Source organism: Pseudopipra pipra, chromosome Z, assembly GCF_036250125.1.
Source record: "Pseudopipra pipra isolate bDixPip1 chromosome Z, bDixPip1.hap1, whole genome shotgun sequence".
Classification (NCBI taxonomy): Eukaryota; Metazoa; Chordata; class Aves; order Passeriformes; family Pipridae; genus Pseudopipra; species Pseudopipra pipra.
This window is the reverse complement of record NC_087581.1, coordinates 19,061,320-19,080,521: the sequence shown is the minus strand read 5'-3', so window position 1 is coordinate 19,080,521 and position 19,202 is coordinate 19,061,320. Positions and strand designations below refer to the sequence as shown.

General features: G+C 37.7%; 1 protein-coding gene across 7 annotated transcripts in view; it reads right to left on the bottom strand.

The window, feature by feature from the left end:
- Positions 1 to 19,202, bottom strand: part of ERBIN (erbb2 interacting protein) — a 110,444-nt gene that overhangs the window by 63,700 nt on the left and 27,542 nt on the right. For all 7 annotated transcript variants that reach the window (XM_064641896.1, XM_064641898.1, XM_064641895.1 and 4 more), the window contains one exon: positions 7,735 to 7,794. The gene's annotated coding sequence lies outside the window, so the exon portion shown is untranslated. The remainder of the gene's footprint in view (positions 1 to 7,734; positions 7,795 to 19,202) is intronic.

Sequence of the window (19,202 nt, the reverse complement as noted above, 5' to 3'; positions counted from 1 at the left end):
ATAGATGCAAAGAATCACAAACTACAAAAGAGAATCCACTGGTAGAAGTACAGAAGGTAGGAAAATGTCATTTCACACAGAATGTGTGCTTTACTTACACTGCTTCAAATATTAACTTCTCCATGGACAGTTTGGGTAAATACAGAAGGGAACACAAATATAGTATTTTTTTCTTCCAATTAGAAACCATTCTTCAGAGGAAATGTTATAGTGGCACGTACTTGGATAGATTGGCTGTCCAGATGGAAGTTAATTTCTAAAATTGTCTCAGGAAAAGACCAAACGGAAATATGTGAGAACATACTTGCAACTATCTGGGCTGCAATTGTGTTGTGACAGTGTGTGTGTATTACAGTGTAGTACAGTGTAGTGTTAATATGAAAAGTCAATATAAATATTTTAAAAAGGTTAAAATTACAATTGCTTGGGTATCTCAACATTTTAAAATTTAGTTTTTACTGTAAACTTACTCTGTAATTTTTCTCATTTTTTTTTTGATTTTTGCTAAGGATGTTTCTGTAATATGTCTTGCCTTAAAGTCCTGCCATTTTGTCTCTCTAAGAAATATCAGGATGGTTGAATTACAGACCTGGACTCTCATATACCTGTGGCCTTATTGATGTGTTGGTCTAGGCTTACAAGGATATTGAATAATTGCTTCATTTCAGTTAAAGGCTGCCCTTGAAATAGAATGTGGCAAGACAAATACTATAATACTATCAGATCTACTGTAACAACAGTGGACTGTATCTATGTGGTGGGTTGACCTTGACTGGCTGCCAGGTGCCCGCCTCTTTAACTCCTGATTTCAGTAGTGCAGAGGGGCAGGGAATGGCAGTTCCAGCAAGTTCATCACATGTTGTCTCTGCTGCTCCTTCCTCCTCTCATTCTTCCCCTTTCCCACAGAAGACTGTCCATCATGGACTTCTCTGAAGTGAGCCCTTCACACAGGCTGCAGTTCTTTACAAACTGCTCCAGTGTGGGTCCCTCCCACTGGGTGCAGCCCTTCAGGCACAGGCTGCTCCAGGGTGGGTCCTCCACGGAGTCATAACTCCTGCCAGCAAACCTGTTCCAGCATAGGCTCCTCTCTTCACGGGGCCACAGGTCCTACCAGGGGCCTGCTCTAGCACAAGCTTCCCACACAGCCACAGCCTCCTTTGAACATCTACCTGCTCCAGCATGGGGTTCTCCATCGTCTGCAGAGGAATCTCTCCTCTGGTGCCTGGATCACCTTTTCACTGACCTTGGTGACCGCAGGGTTATCTCATGTATATTGTCACTTTTCTCCCCTGGCTGTTGTGCAGCTTTTATGGTTCCTTAAATATATTATCATAGAGGGACAACTAAGATTGCTGACTGACTCCACTTTGGCCAGTAGTGGGTCCATCTTGGAGCCAGCTGGAATTAGTTACATCCAGCATGGCAGCAGCTTTAGGAAGCTTCTGCATGTGGTGCAGTCACACCTGCAGCCACCTTGTAGAAGCCTAGCAGATAAGAGGCTAATGTGTTTGTCTCAAACACCAGTAGCAGGATAGCCATGGAGCCAAGCAAGGACTGTTGGTAAGAACAGCCAAGGACTGTTGGCAGTAACACACTGTGAGAAAGAACAAGATGTGGCTGGAGAAGAGCGCCATTTGGAGGCAGGACAGCGCTTTTCTGGGACAAATCTCCTTGTTCTAGTTCCTGGAAGTAAGCACAAAACCATACAGCACAGGCACAGAAATGAGGTGAAGAAGTGGGCATGGACTGTAGGGGGGGAAATCAACACCACCAAAGACCCCCAAAGCCCTCTGACACATTTCCAGAAAGGTCTAGAAGAACACACTGTGCATGATAACTAATTAGCATAGAAAGTGTGACACTTATCTCCAGGGCAGGGAAAGCTTATCTATAAAAACATACCACCACCAAGCCTAGGTGTGTGGGCGCCCCCAGGATCCTGGACACCCCATCTGGTGGATCAACGCTGGAACCAGGACTGGTGATCTCTCTCCCTTCCTCTCTCTCTCTCTCTCTCTCTCCATCTTTAATTCAACTCTCTCTTCCGTTTCACTCTACCTCTTCATCCCAAACTGACTGCCATGTACTTATACTAGAAGGTCAGGGACTAACATACCATTTTCCACGCCGTGTGTAATTTGCTAATAAAACTTCATAAGCTTTTGTGGACCTTCTGACTTCAGTCATTTCTTTTGGTTGCAAGCATCTACAAATCCTAGGTGTTCCCTCTCCCTTAAGGGTGGGATGCCACACTCCCACTACTAAAACCTTGCCACCTACACCCAATACAAACTAGAAACAGTGAAACTGAATATACTAAAATCAGTGAAGCAGAAAAGCATTGGTGGGAAGACCAATGAAAGAAAAAAAGATACACAGTAAGCTTGAATACACACTAAATTTTAATCCAGAGGAGACACCATCATTCACTGAAGCATCACTCTTCCCTGGAACTCCTTGATGATTCCCTGCACACCCCATCAGCCAAGAAATTAGCAGCCCAACAGCACATCCAAACAAAACAAAACTAACAAACAAACAAAAACCCAAACAAAAACACCACCAACCAAAAACCCACGCACAGCCTCCGGTTATCACAGTCCAAAAATTCTGAACTCAGGTTTGTTACAAGTAGAATTTAAACTCTCAATAATTTTGTTCCCAATCTCTGTTAATCTGTTCTAAAAGCAACACTTTCACTGTACCATTAGTCCCTTAAATTTCTTGTCTGATGTAACAGCCCTGCTCCCCCCTCAAGCCTTTTAAAAAGGCATTACATCAGCAGCAGAGCTGAAAATGAAACCAGCTATCAGATGTTTATACATTAAGGCAAGAAGAACTAGGCACAAAAATACACAGTCAGGTTCTTAGCCCAGTCCACTATCTACAAACTGGTTCAGAATTATGGAGCTATGTGTAGACAAAGGAAAGGGAAAAATTGTGTTGGTGAGTATGTAACCTAACATGCTGCCCGACAAATATAAGAAAGCTTAATTGGCCAACTGACAAAAGCCCAAATATACTCCTGTCAAAACAAAGAACTATGAAAAAAAATTATTTATTAAGAAACTTACCTAATCCACTAAAAAATGAATCATACACCAAAACAAAAGAATTGACTACTTACTTCTTCTACATCAAAAAAAAAAGTCAACACTGGACATAAAAACAAGAACCATTCTATCTTTAGAGACATTAAGGGTTTTTCTCTGTCTAAAGCAGCTTCCAGCACCACAGAAGACACTAAGACAGATCTTGCTAATCTGAGATGCTATATTGTGAAAAGTCACAGTACAATCTACGTGAACCTATTCCAGCTAAGGGTAACACTAATCCTCATGAATTTGGGAAAAAAGTAAGCATCTTAGTACTTCCAGAAAGAACACAAAACATCCTCAGTTTTTACAGTAAATGAAGCACACAATTATTCTTTCTTTGAACTCAGGAAAGACTTGGCATCTCTCACTCATCAGCAAAAAAAAAAAAAGGGGGGGGGGGGGAGTAGAAGGCGCTAAGATTTGGTACAAGGCTTCCTCTAAAATCAGTCCAGTCCTCTTGGACAGGAATCGTGAAGTCTTAAGTTAACAGACTGCAACCACCATCTTGCAAATCCTCGCTTGAAAATGTATTTCTCTGTAATCCTTTTTCTTGTCCTCTTTGGGAGAGGAAAGGATGGCTCAAACCTGATGGCCACTGATAAGGACCTGAAACATGAAAAGATAGCCTGTACTGTGAAGAAACTGTCTCTCTGCAAGCAGCACTGGCATTTTCTAGTTGAGGTGGCAAAGCCTTATTTGATGACTGTCAGTTTAAGGTATTTTTACCTCTTCCTCCCTTCTCATTCAAGCCATTTCTTTGTGTCTCTTCTAGGAAAAAAAAGTCCCAAAACTGGACTGGTTATGTCATTCATTTGACTGAGACAGGTAAAAACTCAGGTCAGTACAAATGAATGAACCACAGTGCTGTACTCTGGTGGGAGAACACACGATTGGAAATAAAATGGATTTTGGAACCATGTCACCATTTTGATATGAAGTTTCCCCACTTCTGGTATGAAAACAATGCTCAATCACATGTCCTCATGCAGACAAGGAACACCAAAAAACACAGTATGCTTTCTCACAGACAGTGTTCAGAGAAAAAGAAATAGAAGGCATTACTCTTGAAACAACAATAGCGAATGGTAACAACAGGAGGAAGAACATGTTAGTAAACAGAGTAAATAATAGCCAATTGTTAAATGCAAAAATATTAAGGATATTTGTTGCCTTTTTTGAGAAAACTAAAGGAACAGAGAGGGCAGAAATCAGGGTTTTTTTACTGATTCAGCATACCAGAAAATAACCAAAACCAGCCATACTCTACTCTTAGCTTCCTGAAGTACCAAGCTTAAAGCTTTTCTTGGGTTAACTACTTTTCAAGCTCTCAATACCTCTATATATTAAAACAAACAAACCAAAAACATCCACCCACCTCCAAGGGTAAGATAATTTCAGGTAACTCCCAGAAAAGCAATGTCAGGCATCAATTCTGGAAATATTTGCTTAAATTATCTCTTTCATGTATTCTATAAAGTAAATTCTAACTAGATTTCAATTTATTATTTCTATCTTGTTTTCTTTAAAATATTCAGAAATCCTTTACACAATTAGAATATGAATTTCTTTTTCATCAAACTATTTTACGAAACCTCTTTACTTAGTTGCAATGGTGTAACTTGTATTGATAACATTGTCTTGCTTTAACAAGAGTGTTCTCTCGCTTTATTGAACCTAGAGGATCTCTAACCAAGTATTTGTTGCAACAGTTATTTTTCTGCTGAAAAATTTATCTAAACTGCCTAGGCTAAAGCAAACCTAAAGAGTTAATTTTGGCAAGTATAAGAGTATAATTATGACCCTAAATATATCAAAAGAACTCTTTAATAATTTCTATTTATTTTCTGCAATTGTAACAAAGCAACAATACAACAAGGCAGTCAGTACTTGGCCTTATCATGGCAAAAGCTTAACAACGGCAAAACCAGAATGACCATCGAACAGAACAAAAGTATTATTTTTAAACTGAGAAGAGGAAAAATAATCCTCTGGCCTACATAACAAAACCGACATAACAAAACATTCTATTTCAAGGGCAGCCTTTAACTGAAATGAAGCAATTATTCAATATCCTTGTAAGCCTAGACCAACACATCAATAAGGCACAGGTATATGAGAGTCCAGGTCTGTAATTCAACCATCCTGATATTTCTTAGAGAGACAAAATGGCAGGACTTTACGGCAAGACATATTACAGAAACATCCTTAGCAAAAATCAAAAAAAAATGAGAAAAATTACAGAGTAAGTTTACAGTAAAAACTAAATTTTAAAATGTTGAGATACCCAAGCAATTGTAATTTTAACTTTTTTAAAATATTTATATTGACTTTTCATATTAACACAGTACTACACTGTAATACACACACTGTCACAACACAATTGCAGCCCAGATAGTTGCAAGTATGTTCTCACACATTTTCGTTTGGTCTTTTCCTGAGACAGTTTTAGAAATTAACTTCCATCTGGACAGCCAATCTATCCAAGTACGTGCCACTATAACATTTCCTCTGAAGAATGGTTTCTAATTGGATATCATTAACAATGATGCAATTAGCATTAGATTTGAGCTTCATTTTTGATGTTTGACTTGATTGCATATTCTTTGGGTGCATATTTGTTGTGTTACTAAGAGAATTTTCAGAGGAATAAACTGATTTTTAAAACCACTGTGCTTGAGTCTCATTCACTTCTCCACAGACTAAAAACAAAAAAAAACCAAACACCATATAAATGCAAGGATTTTTACTATGGCAAACTGAAGTTTGAAGGAAACTGCAGGAGTCCCACAAACCCTCATGGAACATACAAAAAACCCAAGCTTTTTTAAAAGCCGTGACATTGATATTTCAGTATTTCAACCCAAATGTTTTCAAATGGCTAAAGAATTCCTTTATATTATGGAACTGACAAGGTTCAGATTTAATGTTTCTCATTTTTAACTTAATACATAGCCAGGAACATGAAATATTTATCCTAACAGGATACTGAAGTGCACTCCACTCCCGCTAGCCTCGATATCACTTTTTTTTTTTTAAATATGCAGTAGAAATAATCACAGCTACTGTATAGCTAGTAATCACAGCTATTTGGTACAGCTAGCTGTAACCAAGCTACTTCAGAACTGCTTTGCTTTCAGAATCCACTAATTTCTACATTAAATAAATTTTCTGTTACTGTTAGTGTGAAAAAAGATCCATGGAAACAAACAGGACAAGTTCCTGACTTTCTATACAAAGAAAACAATGGAGACTAAATACACAGAGCAACCAGACTAAGTGATAGTAAGCATCTGAAAGAGCTACAAAACCATATTAAACCACTTATGTTTCAGGTTTAGTCATTTGAGGCATTACATCTGTATCTACTGTACAAGTAAATATTGTGTATCACACTGTCCACACCTATTCAAACAGAAAGGAAGAGATAATGTCCTAACTCCTCCAGTTAACACAGTCAAAAGAGATGAGCCAGCATAGGGGACGTGAAGGGAAGAGGTATTGCTAGTCATTTGCCCATAGGAAGCAACAAACCTTACAGAGTAGTAACCACAGCTGAGGCAATCCATCAACAGCATGGATTATTAGCTCAGGGGAAAATGCCAAAGCACACAAAGCCTACAGCGTTATGGGCTACACAAAAGGCTGGAAAACACAAGCATGTGCTACATGCTTCTATCTACTGAAGCATACACTGTTTGTAGCAATGCCACATAAAATATGCAGATGATTTTGTATCCTTTAAACTGATATTTTATAGTCTCAAAATTACAGTCATTGAAGAGTCAATATTTATTAGCATTTCCACAATCTGAGCAGCACTATTAATAAAATCAGAGCAGATGGAAGCTGCTCTCATATGTTGTTGGTGGTTTTCTTCTGGGGCAGGAGGAATACTAGGCAATAATGATTCCTCCACAGGAATTTATAGAGAGATTCTAAAGACAAAATATTCTATTGGGCATTCTTTTTATTCATGAAAAATACTTGCCTCTACAAATCCTTACAATATAAGGCAAAAACAACTTAGTACCATCTGCACTGGCATAATTTAATAAAGAAAAAAGCTGAATCTGAACATGCATTGCTTTTTCATAGAGCTTTGAACAGGAAACTGAACTTGGTCTTGTATAATTGTTAATACTTTTCATGTTCTTACTTTTTTTTATGCTCTCTAGCTAAAAAATGTTAACCCACCAGTAAGAGAGAAATGACATGATGTGATGTATGCCTAGACTTTAGATCAGCAAACCAGAAAGTAAAGTAAGAGTCCCAACAGGCATTTTAAGCATTTTTTCAAGCATCTTTCACCCAAGTTTTTGAAAAATGGCTTATCTTTTCTAAGAACAAAAAAAAAAAAAATTAAAGTTCTCAAGCCAAAATACTTAATAATGTCCACTGAGTTTTAAAACGGAATTATTTTCCTTTTCCATATATTCCCCTTTCTATATATACACACAAATATATGGAAATGGATATAATTCACTTGGGTCTTCAACAGATATCTTTGAAATAACACAAGAGATGATAAAATTCAAGTGCTCTGAAGGCGATTATAACAAAATAGGAATAAATAAGAGGATTTCTATTTCAAAATATCGTGCAGTTGGTCTAGAGAAAATAAAAATAATGTACTTACCACTGTGTTACTTTTTTCTCCCTGCTGCTTCTTCTTCCCTGAGCTTTCAAAGTCAACATTCTGTTTAAGAGAAAGTTACAAAAATTTTAGTCAATCCTATCACTACTAGATAAGAACAAAGTGATGTTATATTGTATTGGATATGTATTTTGCTTTCAAAGTTTTGGTTTTGTTAAAAAGAAAAGCTGTACATGTGTGTGAACAAGAACTTGCATATTTCAGAGTACTTGAAAGATTTTCCAAGATACTAAAACTGCACATATACTTTTGAAGGAAATAATTCTTTTATGTACAAAACATTGCTTTTTATCCTACTGTTATTTTAAAGCATTCTGTCTATAAAGTTGTTTCATTTTTACTCCTTTTATAATTACTGTTTTAAAATATTAAATATCACACAGATTTGTCTTGTACACAGTTCTGAAGAAGACTAAGAAAAAATACATCAAAAATTAACCCAACATAAAAAGAGCACATTTTTGTATTATTAGCTTCAGGAATTTTTTAGAAAGTTGCAACACATAAGGCATAACAGATCTCCGACACTAGCTTCACTGGACAACTATAAACAAAAAAAAATCCAGTGCATTTGACAAACACACTCAATATTAGCAGCTAGACCTATGGAAAGGATAAATTTTGCCTCTAACAAAGACAGAAGCACAACATATCTTCAGAGGGATTAAATGTCACTGTGGTCAGACAGATTATCTAACTGAGCACAAAGTCATGTAGAACAGCTAAGAAGCTAAGTCAGGCAGAGTATAATTTTTCAAATTTGCAGTACACAGAAAATAATTTAAATTGTGGGGATCACAGGTAGTAGCTTCATTCAAAGGATTTACCTGTAAATGGAACTGTATTTCATGCCTTTCCAATAAAAGCAGAATAAGCCCACCATGAAATCGTCATAAGAGTAGGAGGGACCTCAACTAGTTCAGATCATCACCTTCCTACTTGTTTTGCAGAAGTGGTAACAGGTACTTTGGATGACCAGTGACAAGTTACTCTCAAGGTAACAATACCTAATGAAATCCTATTGAACTGTGCTCTAGCACATGCTATCAGCCACATCAGACAGAGTCTCAGTATCTGTCAGGTTTCTCCAACCAAAAAGGCACAGCAGAAAAGCCCTAGCACTCAGCTTAAAGAATGGGGAGAGTACTTGGAGCAACTACCACGTGTTCCTCCTGTTTTTACCATTTTTTAAGTATAACCCAACTGCTGCTAGAAAATGCTTACCAGATGGGCTGCTGGACTGTCCCAGCACAGCTGTTCCAATCACTGTACCCCGAGGGTTGCTCACATCTACGTGAACAAACATTTGTTCCATCTACGTATTTCAGTTCCAACTTACCACTGGCTTTAGCCTGTGGAGGGTGGAAGCAAGGACAGGTAGCCTGGGAGAAACAGAGATTGTCCAAACAGACAAGGATCAGGTTAGGAAAGTTAAAGCACTGATAAAATGAAATCTGGCTGGGGCATCAAGGGCAACAAGAAAAGCTTCTATAAGATGGCTTCTTTGCCACCCATAGGGAGCTGGACAAACTTGAAAAGTGGGTCCATGTGAACTTCATGAAGCTCAAAAAGGCCAAGTGCAAGCTGCTGCACTTAGGGTAATCCCAGACTGGGAGGAAACTCATTGAAAGCAGCCTTGTCGAGAAGGACTTGGGGGTTCTTGTGAATAAAAGCTGGACATGAGCCAAGAGTGTGCACTTGGAGCCCACAAAGCCAAAGGCATCCTGAGCTGTATCTGAAGAAACATGGCCAGCACGTCAAAGCAAGTGAGTCTGCCTCTCTTCTCTGCCCTTGTGCCACCCCACCAATAGCAATGCATCCAGAACAAGAAGAAATTCTTTACTATGAGGGCAATGAGGCAGTAGAACAAGTTGCCCAGAGAAGCTGTGGATGCCCAATCCCTGGAAGTGTTCAAGGCCTGGCTGGATGCAGCCCTGTGCCACCTGAACTAGCGCCTGGCATCCCCATCCATGGAAGGGGATCGGAATTTGATGATCTTTAGGGTCCGTTCTAGCCCAAGTCTTTCTATAACTTCTACGATTTCTATAGGTATGTGGGTGATAAAAGCAAGACCAGAGAATATGTGGGCCCTCTCCAGAGGAAGTGGGAGACCAGGTTACCTGGGACATTGAGACGGCTGAGACAATGAAGAAATACCAGCTGTAGGCAAAAATCAGATTAGAGACCATCCAAGGAACCTGAAGGTGCCAAAGTCCATGGGACCTGATGAGGTCCTGAGGGAAGCGGCAAAGGAAACAGCTAAGCCACTATCTATCATACTTGAGAAGTTGTGGAAGTTCCCAGTGATTAGAAAAGGGATACAACCACCATTTCTAAAAAGGGAAATGAAGACCCAGGAACTATGGGTCAATCAGTTGCACCTCAATGCTCAGCAAAGCATGCAGCAGATCCTTTCAAAGCAATGCTAAGACACACAGAAAGTAAGGAGATGATTTGCAATAGCCAACATGGCTTCACTAAGTGCAAATCATCCCTGAGAAATTTGGTGGACTTCCACAATGCGGTTACATTTCACCTCCTCATCATTCTTCCAATTGTTTTTGGAGGACTCTGAATGCATATTCATGTACCCAGAACATTAGTGGCAAACTTTCACACAACAGATCAGGAAGTAGGGTTACACTTCAGCATACTGACTGACAGTGAGTAACACCCAAGCAGTTTTTACTTTTTCCCATCTCTTTAAGGAAAAAAAAACCAAGAAAAAAAAAAGGAGGGCAGATAAACCACAACGGGCTCTTAATTTCAGGAAGGGATCTTAAACATTCCTTGTTTCAGAGACATTTCAGGCAGCCTTCAGCCCATGACAACCATCCTCCATTCTGAATACTGAAAACAGTGAAAACTGCAAATTATTTCTTTAACTAATTCCAGAAGAGTATTGCAGAATCCAGATTATCTGTGCTTGTCCTTAAACATCCATTCGTATTCAGTAAGAAAGTATGTTTAGCTAAAAAGACCTCAGATCAATCAAGATTATCAATACTAGAGACTCACATTAAGCAGAAATGGATCCCACACTGCACTACTAAAATCTATCCCGTAAACCAAGAACAATTTTAGGGCAAGGAAACCAGTTATATTTTTTCCTTTTGGAGCTGGGATCAGGAAGAGGAGGGGTTCCGAAGCCAACTGAGGAAGTGCAACTGCATGCACAATCAGTATCACTGTTCTCATGAAGCAGGATTTGCCCGCACAAAGATACCAATAATCAGCATTTTGTATTAAGTATCAGGGGAGTATACACAGATGTGCATCATCATTTCATACACAATGATAAGAAATAAGTTTTACTGTCAGTGGTTACTGGCAAGATTCTGATTCAACCACAACCTGCGACACTGGTGAGAAATGTGTGCCTTACAGTGAGCTAGATTTGAGCAAACAAAATAACATGATTTTGACTGAGGAAACAAAAGATAAACACAGCTGGGAAAATATTTATCTCTAGATAGTATACCTTTTGAAATTAAACAGATATTTTGCACAATGCAGAAAGGTCTACAGACCACAGACAGTTTAGTTAATCTCGGATTCCCCAACTGTGGAACAGGGAAGAGTAAGAGGGGAGGACCAAGGAGCCACAAAGGATTCTCAAGAAAAAATTAATCTTGCTTTTCCTGGAAGCAGATGCTGTCATTACGTCTCACTATTTCTGGTGTCTGAACCAAAGCCAGACATTTAGAGTGAAGCAGAGAAACAATGTCTCATTGACAAAAAAATCTGACAAGTTTCAGGAGCAGTACTATCTTTTTACTGACCTTGGGTGGACAAATCTAAGATGTTAATAATGAAACATTATTTAAGTGGCATGAGACTGACATGACTTGAGGATTTATTACCTCCTAGGACCAATGCTGTCACAGCTGCTGACCATCCAGAATCCTTTAATGCAGGAACAGGACAGCTGATGGTGCATTCTAAGCAAGCACACAAAGATCCACATTTGCTTCCAGCATGCCCCAAAGTAACCTGCTGGTGTACTGCAGAGGACATGCAGTTGAGAAGTGTTCTGCCAAGGGTAAGCTTACCGACATGGAATGGAAAAGGCACTTTGATAGGTTCTTGGACTAGCTGTCCTATATGAATTATATTTTAATATTAAGAGTTACATTGTTCTGCCAAATTATCTACAGTTCCATTACAGATATTTTTAAGTATCTTAAAATTGAATGGAGTGCATTGAGTGTGACAAAATGAAACTTTGTTTATTATTTACAATACCATAACAACACTTTTGTACAAGACAGTTAAGGAAACGCATTCATACTTGCACATATACAGATAAAAGAGATCTGCTGGATTTTATGGCTGATTACTTTCCCCTGTGGAAGCTGGTCAAAGAAGGGTCTGGTTTCCAAGGCATAAAGGAAGACTGCACCTCTGACCTCAATTTTTTTAAGAAGGTATTTCCAAATTTTTTATCTAATCTGTGTGGATATAGCTTCAAAAACTCTTCCTGTCTAAGCATTCGGAGAGCAAATTATGATTCTGCAAAAAAACAGACATACCTAGACTTAGAAAAACTTCTTGAGATTCAAAACTTCATTTTACAGTAGTGGAACTAGTGCAGAAATGACCAGTATGTCTGCATTTGATCTCACAGTGAAACACTGCTACAATGCACATGCACCAGATTGGAAGAGTTTCAGAATTCAAACTGCAAGGAATCATTTATGAATCAGGATGCCTGTTTCCCAAACCATAAGCTTCACCACATACGCTCTGAAAAGTTATTCTGTAAGAATAAAATACCATGTTGCTATTAAGCATAAACAATTATATCTACAATACCATCAGAAGGCCTAGCTATTACAGATAATAGTGACTTTTAATTACCTTTAAACCCCATATTCTCCATAAAACCAGTAAGATACAGCACTATTTTACTTCGTTTCCTCGAGTATTCTGAACAGAATGATGGAGGTTGTTAGGGGCCCCTCCAGGTCATATTGTCCAACCCATCACCAACACTACCACATTAGGGCAAACTTCAACATTAAATGCAACAAAGCAAAACTCTACTTTCCCGTTAAGGTCAATGTCAGCTTGTCAGATGAAGAAGATCAGTTGGCTTATTTAGAAACATTTCCAGGGGAGAAAGTTGAGATTCAGTGATTTTTGTGAACCATGGAGATACATGTTTATGTGTCTCCACTCTAACAAAATTGTCTAGTCCATCTAATTACTCTTAGGTACTCATTTTCCAAGTGCAAAAAAGCAACAGAATAAAGACACATTTATTCAATAATTTATTAATTCGTAACATACAATGTTCCATCTCACATTAAAGGTATCAGAAAAATCTCTTTACAGAACCAAGATGGCTTTTCTCAATATATTCTACTCCACAGAAAATAACACATATTCACCAAAGTAGATTCAGAGTTCACAGACTTGCAATTTATTAAATTCTATAAACCAGGGTTGCTTTCCAGAATGGTAGATGTGAATGGGGATTAAATTGTAGCTGTGTTCTGTTGCTAATCATCCTGTTTAAGGCTTTGCTGTCTCTGTTACTCTGATGCCATTGCATTACCTCAAATAACCAGAAACTAAGCAAGGAATAAAAAGAGAGTCACAACACTGATTTTCCAATCCAAATTAACGCTATAAATCAAGAATTTTAGGAAGGCTTTAAAATATTAATATTCCTGGCATCCTTAAATGTTGTGTTCATTTAATATACACTTTTTACAACACAAAAATAAGCAGGTTTAGTGATCTCTTTTCACAACAACTTGATTCTTGTCTTTGAAGTACACAATACAGCCACACCTGAACCTAATAAAAGACAAGAAACAAAACAAGCACAAGAGAAAACTATTCAGGGTCTTCAATCAAGAAGACATGGCTTGCTAGACCACTTATCTTGGCCTCACAGACCATTTTTAGGGACCACCAAACCAACACATTTCAGAACAGCAACAGTCTGTACCCCTTGCACTATCACAACTCTTTGCCAAGCTATTTTTCTCCAAGGGACACTTGTGCTAACTCACTAACTAAAAGCGAGCAGCCGCATCAAGTAAGGTCTGGTTAACCCTGAGGAAGCTTTGTTGTTAGTGGTTACACAGAGAATCCAACTGGATTCAATCTACAAATTAAAAAGTAAAAAAAACCAAAAACAATCCATCCTTTGTAAGTTATGACAACTTTCATTCAAGTATCAGCGATTCCAAAGATTTCCACTGCTGCTACAGAACTGACAACAACTTTTGGGAGAACTGAACGTATCTTTGTCACATGAGGAGGCCAATTAGCACCACAAACAATGTGACATGAGAACTCAGGATAACAAGAGACACTACAAATCCAAGAGAAAACTATTTAGATCTGGTGCACTCACCCTTTGCTTCTATGTGACCTTCTTCACCCTTTCCCCCCTCAATTTTCTAGTTTCCCATCAGCACATCGAACCCAGACAGTGACTACACCAAAAGGTCAGAACTCTTTCAGTCCTACTTGTTAGCTGTAGAAAATGTGCTCAGACCTCAGCCGCCTTTCACAGTAGCACAAGAGAGACTGATGATGAGAAAGCAGAGGAATGTGCAAAATTCAGAAAACCAATAACAAAGAGAGTAAGAATACTTAAGAGACAGAATATACCAACAGAATCAGTAGTAAGATTAATAACTAAAAACATGAAACTGAGTCATACACACACACTAAACAACACTACAATGTACACCACTGTTTCTAGAAAGGACACATTTGATCTAAATTAAATAGCATAATACAAGTTAAACCACCTATTATCATGACTCTTATTTCTTTTTGCCTACTGTCATTCATCAGATAAACCCTTTCACCTCCTCTACTTCATCAAGACCACATCCTTTATCAGATATTTAAATACTTTATTTGTGCAGTACTTCAGAAATATGGCACCATGTCTTATAACAATATATAAAATATTGGGCATATATAAAATACTAGTGGCAGCCAACACCCACACTCCTCTGTGCAAGGAGTGCTTGTCTAAACATTGCATTAAGTAGATGATGATTCACTAGTAGATAACATGTTAACTACTTAGTATGAGGAAAAGAGAATTTAGAAACCCAGATTGGTATGACTACCAAGCACGAGAGAAAGCACATGAAATAAGAACTTTTGGCAATGATTTTAGGCACAATATTTAACTGTCTACTAAATTCTCCAATAGCATGTGAAACTTAAACAAATCCCAGGATGAGTCATTCATCTGAATGACCCCAAGATTGTCATAGACTGTGCATTCCTATGTTAAACCACAAGTGATCTAAGGTCCAAGTCCTCTTGGATAACATTTAAGTACAGGTGTCCAATACCCCAGCTGAACAGTCTATTGCTTACACATCAATAAGAAGATTAGTAAAGGTGGTATATTTCTCTCATGTAAAACACAGGCAAGCAGACATACTCTCAATACACCTGATGGATCAGGCAGATACTTTGCCAGTTATGCCACAGCTTTGTGTGCCACGACACAAAATCGGACCCTGGAGCTGTTTCAGACTATCAAAATACAGAAGGCTGTGGCAGAATTCAGCTTACAAATTTTACCAATTCTGTGAATGTTTGTGGCCCTAAATGTATGAATTCATCTTGTGCCTGTGGCCTTTTCTTGCTAGTGGCTAGTCCAGAAGATTCTGCAACACAGTTTGGGCTCTTAATCAGCTGAGGCTTTATATTTGAATTTATCAATTATGAATTAAATACTAAAATGTTAGAACCAATAATCACCTAGCAGTTGTCTGAAATACGTTATAAAACAGGTACTATTCCTATATCCATAGGAACTGGATGAATATTCTACATTTCACATCTTTCAGAAACACAATTTTATAGCGTAAGGGATATTTCAAATTTAAATTGTTTCAAAAAGAGAAGAAACTATCAGCAAACAGTTGCTATAATTGTATACTTAATAACAGATCTCAGCTATTAACAATGACCAGCCAAGTCATTGTTAGGGTATGTAAATTCCTGAGTTCTCTTTCCTTCCAGGGCAGAGGTGAACAGTGCTAGTCAAGCAACACTTAAATCTATTTTTAGACATCATTTCCCCCCCCATATGTGTAGAAGCATAACTTTCCAATTAACAATTGCTATTATGAACCATTTACTTCCTTCTGTATTTATTTTGTTCCGTACTGCTTTACAAAATTGAATTAGGAGACATTGCTGACCAGTTTGATTACAAATACAATTTGCAATCTGAGAACCTGCTTTCAAAATTGTTAAATATTCATAGCCACAACAGAAATTAACCTCAGCTGTGATCTTAACATACAAAGTGATACAAAAATACTTGGGGGTTATTACTTGTCTGAGTGGGTTTAAACAAAAAAAGAACTATCAGATACTTGTTATAACTTCAACTGTCAATTACTGTGCACACCAATTCACTGTCATGACAGTGTATCATTAATTCACCCTACACACACACTATGAAAAGCAATTCTTGAATACCACTGTTCTCTATAAACAGTAGCAAAGGAAGACACCAGGAGGAATAACATACTTCTATGTTCAAAACAGGAATTAGACGGAACAGTGCAGAATTAGAGATATGGATTTTTTAAAACACACTGATCTCAAGAAGGGTATATCCCCAAGGCAAATGTCTGTTGTTAGAACTTTTTTTGTAAGTTGTGGACAACTGAACAGATGTCTGACTGGAAGGTGATGTTTCCTGTTTGAATTAATATTAAATTCGTAACTAACTGCAACAGCTACTGGCTGTGACTAAACATATAAAACATCTAACCAAAAAGTATTTTTACTCTACTACACTTCACACAGGCATGCACCATCTGTCACCAGGGTATGATCGGTTACTCTGTAACACTATCACATTACTCTTGAAAAGACTAATGCTGCTGCTTAATCTCATGGTTTGAGCCAATTTCTAAACACTAAGCCTTGGTTTGCTGTCAGATCTCATTACCTGCCTGAGAATCAATGATGGAACACAACTGTCACTTTTTACCATATAATTTTAAAGCCACTCAAACCTCGTGTTGCAAGCTAATTTATATTCTACAAATACTACTCCAGAAGTGATCTGTTTTGTGGATGAAAAGGAGCTATAAATTCCCCCCAGACTTTTACTATGTAACAGCATAACAATCCTCCTCTAACACACAAAACAACCCAGGACCACAAGCCACCTGAATTAAAACACAAACAGTTTATTAAGGTAGTAAAGAATTTCTATCATTTGAAATTGCAGAACTGCAAGGTAATTAATCCCCAACTCACAAGAAAATTTTAGGAAATTAATATGTTAAATTCAACTTATTGGAAAATAATTTTAGGTTTTTTCCTGTCTAAAAAAAAAAAAACCTCTGCTGATTAAACTTGCAGTAACCAATGCAGAGATAGCTTCTGAATATGAAACAAACAAAACCACAGTTGTTATTTAAAATTCTGCGTAGATGGAAGTATCTAGAAAAGAACAGGATATGAGTTTGTTATGTTGCCTCTGACAATAAGGTTACAGTGAGGGTTGTTTTACCTCAATTCTTAATGACTTTTTACTAAACTTAATCTAAACCAACACAGTGTAATATACAGTAATGGCTGTTTGTGTGCAGTCTGCAAATCACCGGTAGGTTTCTCCTCATTCCCCATTTCTCACTCTTTGAAGGATCATCTTTGGAAAGAGATATCGCCTGGAGGAATATGCCCTTCACATACTGACAGAAGCACTACAAAACTGCATGCTCTAATATGCATTTTGAAGATATATCCATGCATCTTCTAACAACCTGTTTTTTTGTAGTTGCCCATTACAGTTCAAAGTGTCTTCCAGTAATAACTGAATTGCATATTAGATTTGAAAGCCAAGTAAGAGGCTTATAGGTGTTTCTGGATAGAGCTCCATTCTCACTCCTGAGTAAAGACAAACGCAATTAGACATTAGCTCTAAAAGCAACTTGACATCTGTTTGATCTAATCTAAAAAAAAAAAAAAAAAATCAATTTTTCTGGATCTTTCATATCTTCTCCAATAAGCTAATAAAAGATCTAGACAACACAATTAAATCTGTATTTAAAGCTTTCATAGCAATAAAGCAAGTCACTTGTTTACCTGCAGATTACTGGATTCTACTTTCTTAGAGAAAAAAACTGTGTTAGATGACACCTCTGTGCAATATTCTGTCTAGCAATAAGACACTAACTAAAAAACAAAATAAAATCAACCTTTTCCAATAGGTTTATTATTAACATGCCAGTCATCTTTGATAACCAGTGAAAAAGCATTCGAAATTTTTTCTAGTATGGAAAAAATCTCAGTAGTAAAGATCATTAGTGAGATGAATGGACTAAATCCATTCTAGATACCAGCTTTCATTTTAATACCATTAAGGGCTCAGAACTAAGACAGATTTAAAATGATGGATAAAATCATCCAACACAGTTTTAATGCATGCGCTCTCTGAAACACACATAGTCCAGCTTTCCCATAAAACTATACAAATCTAAAAAATACCTTTGAAGTTAACAGTTGTCTGGTGTTTACATCAGTAGGAGACTGGGCTGAGAATAAATGCTAACACCATGACATATAAAAACAGAGACCAGAATGAGTGCTAGCCTAGTGCTATTAGCAACTCATTTAAAATGAAAGAAACGTTCTCAACAGCTGTGATTAGATGGCAGGCCAGTATCCAAACCCGAAATAGCAAACACTGAGACAGAGCTTAACCAATTTATCTAACACCCACTCACTAGCTTAAGTCTCATGAGTCTTAAACTTAGATCTTGCTACAGGTAAAAATGCCTGGGTAATCGCTCCCTACAGAAACCACATTTTTATCTTCTATCAGTTATTGTTTGCTTTAAATGCACATGTAAAGAAAACTACAGTTGACATGCTTCAAAATCAGGGAAATTTAAAAGAGGAGTCTTGACTCTGAGTCAAAATTTGACTCTACAAGGTATGGGAATAAAAAGGAAAACAAGGAAAAGGGAAATATCAAAATATAGAAACAGGAAAAGAAAAACTTGGTAGGGTTGCTAACATCTCGTATCAGTCCAAGGTTTCTCATAGACCTAGTACAATCTACAGGTGATCCTTGCAACAACAAAGTCCTCAATAATGTGAGAGTCCCTGAAGAGTCATCTCTCTTGCTTCCTCATCTACTCCGTTGTGATTTCTTGTTGGTTAGCCCATTCCTCTCCACTACTGTACTGTTTCTTCTTTTTCAGCATTTTTTTTTTACACCCAACTTTTTTTTTCACACCCCAAGTTCCTTCCCCTGCCTCTCAGTGTCCCTGACACATTCCCATCTCAGAGGAATGCTCCAAATCGTGAGCATGTCTGGGATTGCCTACTTAAATTCAATGCATAAAAACCAGAACATAATCTCAACCACAAGCAAAAATGTTCTTATCACATGCTTTGATTACCCTGCCCATTACTGACCCACAATGATC